This window comes from Pyrus communis, chromosome 17 (assembly GCF_041283825.1).
Source record: "Pyrus communis isolate YQ-2024b chromosome 17, ASM4128382v1, whole genome shotgun sequence".
In the NCBI taxonomy this organism is placed as follows: Eukaryota; Viridiplantae; Streptophyta; class Magnoliopsida; order Rosales; family Rosaceae; genus Pyrus; species Pyrus communis.
In genome coordinates, this window is record NC_142581.1 from 7795358 (window position 1) to 7808219 (window position 12862).

At 37.6% G+C, this 12862-nt stretch overlaps 2 long non-coding RNA genes across 4 annotated transcripts; both read left to right on the plus strand.

Moving 5' to 3' along the window:
- Window positions 1-1892: 1892 nt before the first annotated feature.
- LOC137749234 (uncharacterized) lies at window positions 1893-10865 on the plus strand. 3 transcript variants are annotated; one of them, XR_015958716.1, is made up of 5 exons: window positions 1893-1953; window positions 2165-2243; window positions 2368-2539; window positions 2748-3014; window positions 3423-3557. It is a non-coding gene; the product is annotated as an uncharacterized LOC137749234 (long non-coding RNA). The 3 variants fall into 3 exon arrangements; XR_011070193.2 differs by lacking the exons at window positions 1893-1953; window positions 3423-3557 and adding an exon at window positions 10801-10865 and having other exon boundaries at window positions 1970-2243; XR_011070192.2 differs by lacking the exon at window positions 1893-1953 and having other exon boundaries at window positions 1972-2243.
- Window positions 5064-6440, plus strand: LOC148689353 (uncharacterized). The gene is made up of 2 exons (XR_015958265.1): window positions 5064-5535; window positions 5720-6440. It is a non-coding gene; the product is annotated as an uncharacterized LOC148689353 (long non-coding RNA).
- Window positions 10866-12862: the final 1997 nt, after the last annotated feature.

Here is a 12862-nt window from a genome sequence, read left to right on the forward strand (position 1 = left end):
ATTGGAAAAGAACTACTAGAGTACGATATGATGCTTATAAATTGTAGCAAGATAATATGAGGTGGTTATTCATTCCCACATGAAGATAGTGATTGGTGATGCGATATGCTAACCACCCATACCACTACCTTCCCTAATCCCTTACTAAAAGGCGGCTCAAACCTTAAGGCCACATGAAACTCTTCTTAGTAAGTCTGGTAGGCTTGCTAGAATGTTATGCTCTAAATATTCCTGCTAGCATCGATATGAAATTGGGCGCACGCATCCGCCGAGATTTATCATAAATTTCTCACTGATTAAGCAAGAAACCATGTCGAGAAGGCTAAAAGAACACTCTAGGATTTGAGGGTCAAAACAAGTCCATTAAATCTAGAGTACAAGATATCTGGATTTAAATATACAACTCTGATGCTTGAGTTTATACAAGTACCTAGCTTGATTGGGTAGTAACAACTTGAAATGGTCAAACCTAGAAATTAGCTAACTCGGTTTCTTGATGATCCATAGCCATGTCGCAAAGTATCCAAGAGTTTCATAGAAGTGGAAAATATAACTGATTGAAGAATATTCGGGGTATTGGTGTGTCTTTCTACTGAGGTGTTGAACAACTACGCTTGCACAATCGGGGTGGTACACGATGGTGCAATTATAGACATTTATATGCTCTATCAATCACCGTCGCCAGAGACTTAGCTCATTTCGACTGAGAATCTAAGTATGAAGTTTTGCGAGGTTGATAAAGATCTTACGCGTTTTACCATGGTGAGGGTGTCCTTAAATTTTCAAGTCAGACAATAACTGTAGACCCTAGGTCGGAAATAGGACGGTTCGCATCAAGTGGTCCCAACCGTCGAAAAGTAAAAACGTTACCCAATATGCTACCTCAATGTACAACGACACCTTCAATAAAACATCATTGACAAATTCAAAATTTATTGGTGTCATCGAGGAGTATATAAACAATGGTAGGGTGAGACAACATCCCGAACAAAACTGATTTATTCCCTAGCCGAAGATGAGGGTTTGGGTTTTGGTCGAAGAATCGTTGGCAACTGTTTATAGAAATCGATAAGACCAATGATATTTTGTAATTCACGACACTCGAGAAGATTCTCGATTTCCAACTGCCACAACCTTGGTTTTGGTAAGAATAACTTCTGCTACCAAAGAAACTCCCAAGAAAAGTATCTACTCTGGACAAAAACAACGTTTGAAGAATTTGACGTACAACTGACAATCGATATTTAGCAAACCTGACTTCGTGATTGAAGTAAGCAAGAAAGTTATCGATAGAACAATCACCGAGAATTGTTCTAAGAATCCACACGATTTCTTTAACGAAAGCGAGTCCAAGGACACTGAGTCGATCTCACCAACTAACATTTACTAAACTTCGCAACACCTAGCACTTACTCGCATTCTTCAACACACATTTCAAATGTTTCGAACATTTTCCTTTTAGACATGACTTTGCCGGCCATTCTTAGGGAATGTATGTTGCAGAGTGACATCACCAATTTAGGTCTTCCAAATTCAAACCACTTAAGATTTTTCTGTTTCACCACACTTTTGTGTAGATACGACTCTGCTCGCAATTCTTAAGGAATGCATGTTGCAGAGTAGCATCACCGTTTCGGTTCTCCAGTTGGTCTTAACCAACTCATACCATTAAAAACTTTCCATTTCCAAACACTCATATGTAGATCCGACTCTGCTCGCAATTCCTAAGGAACACATATTGCAGAGTATCGGTCCGATGTTGAAAGTCGTCCAACAATCCATTTCGTCACCACTGAGGCACAATCCCGACACGAAATTCCATATTCTTCAATAGGATGTGACTATTCACGTAGAATGAGGGTTGCACGACCATGCCGAAAGACAACAAATAGACCGACTGCCTCATTCCGCTGGAGATTAACACCGCCGTCAAATTCAAAGCACTAAAAAAGGGTTTTTTTTTTTTTTTTCCTTTTCTCTTTTCTTTTTTCTTTTTTCTTTTTTCTTTTTTCTTTTTTCTTTCCCTTCTAATTGTCCTCTTCAATTCAAGTTCTGATGCATAAGCCCATCAGTTGTCTCTGTAATTCATTTGGGTTTTCAATTTTGTTTTTCGATTTGTTTTGTCAGAATTGAAATGGAATTTGTGGGCTTGAATTTGTATTAGGTTGCGAGCCTATTGTGTGTTATATTTATAAGGGTGGATGAAAAAGAAAAAACCCATCAAAGGTGCCCAGAACTCGAAGGTCAGTCATCTCTTTAAGTGGTTATCTTCATTCTCCTCTCTAATTCTACGTCTGCCAGTTGAATTTGTAGGATTTAATTTAGGGTTTGAAGTTGGAAAATTTAATTTAACCTTTTAAGTTGCAGGGCTTGGTGTATCCGACAATTAGGGTTGTTAATTTTGATTGCTGATCCATTTCCTAATCCCCACATGTTATTTGGGACTCGATCGAACATAGAGCGGCGAATGTTTTGTAGAAGGGATTGAGGAACAGGCCGAAGGTTTTGGAATCTGCACTAGATGATGCTGATAGTAGAGGTTCGTGTAATGCCACAGCTTACTTTTTTGTTCCAAGTAATGTTGTAATATATTACTTTTTCAATAGTCGTTTCCTGTTATCTATGATTGGTTGTGATGTTAATGTTAAATTACATTCTTTTTGGTGTTCTAGCTATGTTGATCGCGGTTTCTAGTTTTTTATTGTGATGTGTTGTGGTTGAGTCTTAGTTTACTATGTAACACGCAGGATCCGACATTGAAGAATCGTGCGAGGCAGGTGATGTAGAGAAGACGAGAGCTGCAACTGCGGTTAATGCATCTTGTCCGGAGTGAACGGCCATATTAGTTTGTGGGAAGAGATCCAGCTTATCAGGGGTGGGCCTTCTCAGTTCAGCCTTCATTTTATCTCTCACTGATGATTGTACTTTTTATTTGCTTAGATATGATTGAACTGATCCACACTTACCAGACATGCCTATAGTTTATGCAAGTGATGGCTTCTTCAAATTGACAGGTAACGTGTACAATGTTAGCTATTTGCCCGGATCTCTCTAAACCATTCTAAACTCCATGTTTACAAATCTTTTGAATAATCCAGCATATGTAGTTGTTACTCAACTCATATGTAGATGTGGTAACATGTACAATGTTGGGAGAGCTGTAACTATGCGTGCATAAGTAATCTTGTTCTCAAGAGTGGTTCAGTTTACTGCCGCAACTTTCATGGGGTATTGTTGACAAATTGGTTAAGCTTTCATGGTTTATCGTAACACTATGGTGTTGTTGCAGCCCTTCCCCATTTTCTAATATTTAACAGCTTGTTGTGTCAAAGTGTCTTCCATTGAATGTGTTTTCTTCATGCTAAGGATGCGTTTTCTTGTGTTGTCATATATAATAATTGCCACTTGTATTATTTTTGCAGGATATCACTAAGTCGATGTTGAGCGATGAATGAGAGTAGGATGCGATAGTTTTATTGTATAATAGAATACTTTTGTATAACCACTGTACTTATACATTTTTTATTACCTATCAATGAAGCATTATCTTTGAACAATTTTTGTATTTTTCAATTGTTTTTTTTTTTAACAGATTGAAAGTCTCAGCTGATGAAATTAATTTTGTCGTTGGAGCAAGACTGTCCCGACGAAATATATTTTCCGACAACTACATCTCGTGTTGGCTAAAAGATGCATTTTGTAGGCTTGAAACACCCTTTGCCGATGAAATCGCAACCGACAAATCCTTTGCCGTCAAATTATTTTGTCACAAAGTTATCGTGGTGACAAGATAGTTTGACGGCTGAGATTTGTCGTCTTAAAACTGAGATGAGGAAATATAAAAAATCGTCGGGAAAACTCTTAGGCGACATGCTTTGCACGACGAAATGGCCGACGAATTTTTTCGTTGAGAAAGACACTTCGTCGACAAAATTTGATTTTTGCCAACAAACTAATTTTGTCGGAAAAGTCGAAATTTCTAGTAGTGAGAAGGAAGAGAGAACGAGAGTAAAATGCTAAAACCAGAAGAGGGTGGATGAGCAAAGCCCTCTCTGTTCTTCACACTCACACATAATACCACTATCAAAAAGAGAGACAGAGACAGAGACAAAGACAGAGATAGATAAAGAGTTGTAGAGAATAGAGGTGAAGGACAAGGAAGAGAGAGGTCCCTGAGTTGTGTGAGGGGGAAAGGAAAGGCATGGGAAAGTGGGCCCCACTTAGCACACCATTTAAGACTTCAATAGTAATCCTTTCAAAAATATCTTACAACCCAAAGTGGAAAGATGAAAATGCTCTTCCATTCTGTCAATTCAGGATGGGTTGTTACAAATGTTGTTTTATGTTACTTAATTTAATTTAATGTTGTTTAATGGCTTATGAAGTTATAGGAAAAAAAAAATAGAATTTTAAATTTAAAAAAAAAAAATTCAAACATAACGGCTAGCTGACGTTAGCAACTAGCCGTTGCATTTAAATCTGTGGCCCAGCCCGAGGCTAGCTGGCTGGCTGGGTTGGGCTAGTCGGTTGGCCCTTCGGCTCGGCTCTCGGTTGGAGATGATTTTCGGGTTATTTTCGACCCTCTGGCCCTCTAGACCCTTTGATTGGAGATGACCTTATATAGTTGTTTTTGTTTTTAAAAGAGTAAGGTTTATGTCCCCTTTCTTTTCATGTATTTTTTATCTTTTTTTCTTGTATTATGAGGGATTAGGTTTCTGTCCCCTTAACTAGGTGTATCCTTTTTTTCGATATCAATAAAATTTTCTCGTACCGTTAAGGTTTTCTAAAAGAAAAAAAAAATCCCTTAGATGAGTTAACATATTAACTAGTCCTAAAGAGCACTTTTGTTCAATAATTGTAATTAGGATATGGAAATAAAAGAACAATAATTGAAATTACTAAAAAATCATTCGGCCTGACTCATTGGCCCTTTAACGCATGTCTAAAAACTAAAAACTAAAGAATCCGATGAGGGAAGCGAGCCGCTCTGTAGCTTGTTCATTTGCAGTTCGAGTACCTTCCCCTTACTCCTAATTAAGGCCCCACCTTCCATTTGTATTTTCTAATAATCAACAAGATCCTCTTCCAATCATCCCACATCGTGTCACGTAAATATTGGCTGCGAGACCAAGCCTACAGGTTTATTTGTTAAGTTATTAACTAATCTCCCACTTTAAGGGCATCAACTCCTGTATAAATACCATGTGCAATATCACGAAGTTGTGCAACTTCCTAAAACTTCACTTGCTCTAAATTAAGCTTAGCAGCTGAGAGAGACTGCACATTTTTATTGCTGTCTTTCTCCCCCTTCAAACTTAATACAGAAACGTGGATACAAAAATCCTCTCTCTCCGGGAATACGGAGTCATATACTCCCACTTGCCGGAAAGCTATGTCAGACCAGAATCCGACCGGTGTCGCTTGTCCAAAGACTCCGAATGCAAAAACATTCCCGTTGTTGACCTGGCTTCTCCCAACAGAGCTCAAACTGTGCAGCAAATTGGTGATGCCTGCAAAAATTATGGGTTTTTTAAGGTACCCTCCTCACTATATCATTAATTAGCAACTTATATATATGGATCGATCCCTATCTCACTCTAGTTAAGATATAAGATATTGCAAAACTCAATAATTGCATTTTTCACAAACTCATCATTACACGTACAAGTGCATATGTGTGTGTACATATTTGTTGATATTCGGGTGATTTCGGTGCTAGGTTATTAACCATGGGGTGTCAACAGAAGGAGTGGAAAAAAATGATAGGGGTGGCCAATGAGTTTTTCAACCTTCCTTTGGAGGAAAAGCTGAAGCTGTATACTCAGATGACCCCCAAAAAAACCATGACACTTTCTACAAGCTTTAATCTATAGAAAGAGAAGGCTCATAACTGGAGAGTTTACCTCCGCCTTATGTACTTTCTCTTTCTTTACATTAAAAAAACCCATAATTTTTGCAGGCATCACCAATTTGCTGCACAGTTTGGGCTCTGTTGGGAGAAGCCAGGTCAATATAGGGAATGTTCTCGTACTCGGAGACTTTGGACAAGCGATGCCGGTAGGATTCTGGTCTGACATAGCTTTCCAGCAAGTGGGAGTATGTGACTCCGGAGGGAGAGGAATTTTGTATCCATGTTTCTGTATTAAGTTTGAAGGAGGAAACAAAGACGGCACTAAAAATTGCGCAGTCTCTCTCAGCTGCTAAGCTTAATTCCGAGCAAGTAAAGTTTTAGGAAGTTGCACGACTCAGTGATATTGCACATGGTGTTCATACAGGAGTCGATGCCCTTAAAGTCATAGATTCACCATTGTCTTGTAGGCTTCGGTCCGGCAGCCAATCTTTATGTGACGCTTGACGTGGGATAATTGGACAGCAAAGTTGCTTATATGTAAAAGCTACCGACTATCAAATTATTAATTATGTCTTATTTTCTATCTTTATTTGGTGAGCAAGCGATCATGTCTAATTACAAATGGAAGGCCTTTTTTTTTTTTTTTTTTATCCGAAATAGCACTCCATTAATGATTAATGTAAGGGAAATTACAATTTGTGAATGATAGGCCTAGGTCTAAACAAAATACAAAGCCTTACATAAAACAAAGTATGACATAAAAATAAAACAGACCCAAACAAAGTAGAGCTACCACTCAAAACACACAAAGAGGCCCATACATATGTAGACCCATAGGCAACAATAGCAGAAAAACAACAAAAACCCTAATCTTCTGCATCCAAATGACTGCTGCTGTCGCCGCCACTTCCACCACAAAAAAAAGCCGTTGCTCCAAAAGAAAAAGAGTACCTAAACCATAAACTAGATTTGAAAGTATTGCGCAAAATCCATCCACACAGAAACAAAGCCTTCACATCCACACCTGCAAGGAAGGTCACAGAACGTAACAGGAGGAGGGGGAGGGGCAAAGGGGGTGTGTAAAACACCCTTGTTCCGATGTGAATCGTTCCACACTTCGTCCAAATTTTCCGGTAAGCCGGTTCGGCAGTGGGCTGGGAGGATTGGGTATTGTGTGAAAATAGAGTCCAATACTCCAAGATCTAAATCGTGGTTCTGGGTTGGAAAATAAGAGTGGCAGCAAGAGGAAGGATGGAAAAATGGGTGTGAAGGTGAGGAGAAAAGGGGCAGGCAGTGAGCAGCTTTTGAGTGAGAAGTAAGGAGAAATCTGAGACAGAGCTTAGAAGAGAACATAGAGAAGGAAACAGAGAAGAAATGATATACTAAAGCAAGCGAAAACAAGAGGCTGCCACCGGACCCTAAAGCCAATGGCCTGGGGCCGACGGCTGAAGATTGGCTTTTCTTCCGGAGCTTTTTAGAGATAAATGGAAGGTGGGGCCTTAATTAATTCGTTTATAAAGAAGAGTAAAGGGAACGTAGTGGAATTGCAAACGAACAAGCTGTAGGGCGTCTCTTTTGCTTGATCAGATTCTTTGGTTTTCAGACATGCATTAAAAAACCCCACCTGAAGTACTACTTTCATTTTATGCATGGATTGCTAATTGTTGGTTGTATTCTAGAAGAGAACCTTTGTCCGAACTAATAAAAAAGGTTCACCGTATCTTTTCGAGAGTTTTCGCTTATCATTTTTAAGTTGTATTAGTGAACATTACCAACACATTAACTATTATTACTATTTAATTCTCTATTCAGACTCAAACAAACATATATAAATTAAGTCGCACTCATTCAACTACAGTGTAATGCTCAGAACCACATAAGCCCTAAATAAAAAATGAACTCTATCTTTTAAAGTCAGTAAAAAAAAAGTGCACCATTTTGCACGCATCCTAAAACCCCAAGGACTCATTTGATAGAGAGGATTAGTTTGAGAATGACTATTCACTGTATTGAAGTCATTTTTAAAGAAAAAATGAGTGACAAATTTCTTATTTTGTCCATGTCGAAAGTTACTCATAAATAAAAGATATCCCTACTAACCCCTATATAAATGGTTAGATTAAAAGAGACAACTATTCTTTATATGTAACTTTCAACTTCGACAAAATAAGAAATTTGTTATTCATTTTTTCCTTTAAAATCCCTGTAGTATAGTAAATAGCAAGCCAATCATTTCTATCAAACAAGGTTTAAGTGATCATTTATAGAGGTAATTGCATTGCAAAATTTTAACATATTAGTCATATAAAGAAAGAGAAATGCTAAGAACTTTCCTACTTACCTTCTCTCTTCTCTTGTTGCCATGTACACTCCACTAGCACTCAAAATTAAAGTAAAAGGTCTTAGGTTTGAATCTCATGGATGGTGAATTCGATATCAAATTAGATTGTCCATTGTGTGGCTTAACCGACCTCTCCCTTCCCTTTAGTATAAAATATATCGTTGTACTCAAAAATTAAAATTCCACTATTCTTCTTCTTTGTTAGTGTAATTAAAACTTTAGTTTGTCAACCTAAATGGAATTGTTATTGTCTCCAAAAATCTAACTGTGCACTCAAAACTTGTTATCTTTAGAAGGAAAAATAATACTTTTATAAGGAGTGCATAATTAAATTTTTTGTTGCCAATAATAGTTTCCAAACAAAAAATTAATTGCATTCATAATTTTTCGTGCAAGTGAAAATACATGTGGTATGAGTAAAAGTGAGAAGGTTGTTGGTAATCCCATTGAAAAAAATCGCTAACTGCATTGCGTCCAATTTTAATTTACTTTCACTTTATTACGACACTCAACAAACGCCATATCAAATATGTATTACGGCACATAGGTATGCCGTAATTATTTGCAGTATTACGACACTCCATGAACGCCGTATCTAATATCAATTAAGGCATGCAAGGCACACCTTGAAGAGCATGTACAACGTGTTTTACTAAAATTGTTCACGACTACTAGAGTACGTCGTATTTGACAAAACATTTTTTACAACAGGGGCTTTTATTGCTTCAGGGTTCCCATGCTGTAAATAATTGTTTACGATGCCTTTGTGCGTCGTAAAAGACTAGTTCTATTGTAGTGCCTAAAGTTTACTTACACTTGAGATGCCATCATAGTGAAATTCCAAACCCTTAAAACACTATTATATATATAGAAAAATAAAACACATGATAATGTATGATTGACTTGAGTTACCATCACAATGATATGCCGATTGTTTTGTTGGTTCAGTTGGGCCTATGATTGCATTGGGAAGATATTGGTGATGAAGACTGGAATTACTGTTCATATGCATTTGTATCTTTCTATCCCAACATCTGCAAACATATCCCATGCATTATTTCAACTAATTCACTGCACAATTAAGCACGGCATGCATTACTTAGTGATGTTATGAATTATGAATAAAGCCATTTTTTCGTACTAGAAAAAGATGGAACGTGCCTTTGAGTTGAGTTGCCTATAAACTAAGACTTGTTTACAAGTTGGGAAATTACCTACCAAAATACTACTAGAAAATATTATTTTGTCGACAAATTCTAAGTCGACAAAGCAAAATTTTGTCGGTACAAGAGTCCTTTATCGACTAAAATTTTAATTTATCAGCTAAATATGAAAGCCAAAATCAATTTATATCATCAATTTTAGCATAGAAAATTTGAATGTTAACCGACAATCATTTTGTCGGCATAAATGCAAGTATTCTTCCTTCCTCTTCCTACTCTTCCATTTTGGCTTCGGCTTTCCTCGACCCCATATATTTTCGGATATGTTGCCATAACCTATCAACGCGTTTTGACGCAATTTTACCGGGAAGTGCGTAGAGTTTCAGCTCGGGTGTTCACACCACCACCTCCCATGGGTTTCTCTTCGGTGCTTTGTTGCCTTCGATGACTTTGTTGCTAGGGGATCATCTATCACTAGCTTCCTTTGGTTTGTGGTTGTGGTTCCGTGTTGTGTGGTGCTTTGTGGAGGATGTTGGAGTCATGTTTTCCATCACTTATGCGAAGTTGGTTGGCTGGATCTATGGAGTTTGTTTGGAGATCAGGTTTCCAGCGAGATCTCAGAGATGCTTCAACGACGGTGGTTCTTGCAGGACTAGGGTTTGTTGTATGGTTTGTTAGTTTCTAGGCTCAAAATCTTTTTTTGGGCTCTGTTTTGGGGGTCTATATCTTATGTTGTGCTTTTCTTGTAATTGGACCCTTCCTTTGTAATTATGTTGTGTTGTTGGTAATAATATTACCTTTCTGCCAAAAAAAAAAAAAAAAGCAATGTCCCGACGAATTTAATTTTGACGGGTAAACTGTCGTTCTCTGCTGTCTTAGAATACTAGATGACGATTTTAGGGCAACGAAAAGTATTTCTTCGTCTGAGGGAAAAAACTATTAACAAAAAATGAGGCGCAAAATAAAAGCGTGGTTTCAAATTAGAAGCGCAAAGTTAGAATAAAAAAGGAAAAGAATTAAGCACTTTAGTAAAACACGAAGCGATTGTTTCTCTCCATCCCACTCCCTCTCCCTCATCGCTGCAAATACACAGATAGACCGACTGCCTTATTCCGCTGGAGATTAACACTGCCGTCAAATTCAAAGCACTAAAAAAGGGGTTTTTTTTTTTTTTTTTTTTTGTTCTTTTTTTATTTATTTATTTATTTTTCTTTTCTCAAGAGTGGTTCAGTTTACTGCTGCAACTTTCATGGTGTATTGTTGAGAAATTGGTTAGGCTTTCATGGTTTATCGTAACACTATGGTGTTGTTGCAGCCCTTCCCCATTTTCTAATATTTAACAGCTTGTTGTGTCAAAGTGTCTTCCATTGAATGTGTTTTCTTCATGCTAAGGATGCCTTTTCTTGTGTTGTCATATATAATTGCCACTTGTATTATTTTTGCAGGATATCACTAAGTCGATGTTGAGCGAGGAATGAGAGTAGGATGCGATAGTTTTATTGTATAATGGAATACTTTTGTATAACCACTGTACTTATACATTTTTTATTACCTATCAATGAAGCATTATCTTTGAATAATTTTTGTATTTTTCAATTTATTAATTTTTTTAATAGATTGAAAGTCTCAGCCGATGAAATTAATTTTGTCGTTGGAGCAAGACTGTCCCGACGAAATATATTTGCCGACGACATCTCTTGTTGACTAAAAGATGCATTTTGTAGGCTTGAAACACCCTTTGCCGATGAAAAATTTTGTCACAACCAACAAATACTTTGCCAACAAATTATTTTGTCGCAAAGTTATCATGGTGACGGGATAGTTTGACGGCTAAGATTTGTCATCTTAAAACTGAGATGAGGAAATATAAAAAATCGTCGGGAAAACTCTTAGGTGACATGCTTTGCACGACAAAATGGCCGACGAATTTTTTCGTTGAAAAGACTCTTCACCGACAAAATTTGATTTTTTTCCAACAAACTAATTTTGTCAAAAAAGTCAAAATTTCTAGTAGTCAGAAGGAAGAGAGAACGAGAGTAAAATGCTAAAACTAGAAGAGGGTGGATGAGCAAAGCCCTCTTTGTTCTTCACACTCACACATAATACCACCATCAGAAAAAGAGACAGAGACAAAGACAGAGATAGAGAAAGAGTTGTAGTGAATAGAGGTGAGGGACAAGGAAGAGAGAGGTCCGTGAGTTGTGTGAGGGGGAAAGAAAAGGCATGGGAAGGGGGACAGAAGCGGAAAGTGGGCCCCACTTAGCACACCATTTAAGACTCAAATAGTAACCCTTTCAAAAATAGCTTACAACCCAAAGTGGAAAGACAAAAATGCCCTTCCATTCCGTCAATTCCAGGATGAGTTGTTACAAATGTTGTTTTATGTTACTTAATTTAATTTAATGTTGTTTAATGGCTTATGAAGTTATAGGAAAAAAAAAATAGAATTTTAAATTTAAAAAAAAAAATTCAAACATAATGGCTAGCTGACGTTAGCAACTAGCCGTTGCATTTAAATCTGTGGCCCAGCCCGAGGCTAGCTGGCTGGCTGGGTTGGGCTAGTTGGTTGGCCCTTCGGCTCGGCTCTCGGTTGGAGATGATTTTCGGGTTATTTTCAACCCTCTGGCCCTCTAGACCCTTTGATTGGAGATGACCTTATATAGTTGTTGTTTTTGTTTTTAAAGGAGTAAGGCTTATGTCCCCTTTCTTTTCATGTATTTTTTATCTTTTTTTCTTGTATTATGAGGGATTAGGTTTTTGTCCCCTTGACTAGGTGTATCCTTTTTTCGATATCAATAAAATTTTCTCGTACCGTTAAGGTTTTCTAAAAGAAAAAAAAAATCCCTGAGATGAGTTAACATATTAACTAGTCCTAAATAGCACTTTTGTTCAGTAATTGTAATTAGTATATGAAAATAAAAGAACAATAATTGAAATTACTAAAAAATCATTCGGCCTGACTCTTGGCCCTTTAACGCATGTCTAAAAACAAAAGAATCCGATGAGGGAAGAGAGCCGCTCTGTAGCTTGTTCATTTGCAGTTCGAGTACCTTCCCTTTACTCATAATTAAGGCCCCACCTTCCATTTGTATTTTCTAATAATCAACAAGATCCTCTTCCAATCATCCCACATCGTGTCAAGTAAATATTGGCTGCGAGACCAAGCCTACAGGTTTATTTGTTAAGTTATTAACTAATCTCCCACTTTAAGGGCATCAACTCCTGTATAAATACCATGTGCAATATCACGAAGTTGTGCAACTTCCTAAAACTTCACTTGCTCTAAATCAAGCTTAGCAGCTGATAGAGACTGCACATTTTTATTGCTGTCTTTCTCCCCCTTCAAACTTAATACAGAAACGTGGATACAAAAATCCTCTCCCTCCGGGAATACGGAGTCATATACTCCCACTTGCCGGAAAGCTATGTCAGACCAGAATCCGACCGGTGTCGCTTGTCCAAAGACTCCGAATGCAAAAACATTCCCGTTGTTGACCTGGCTTCTCC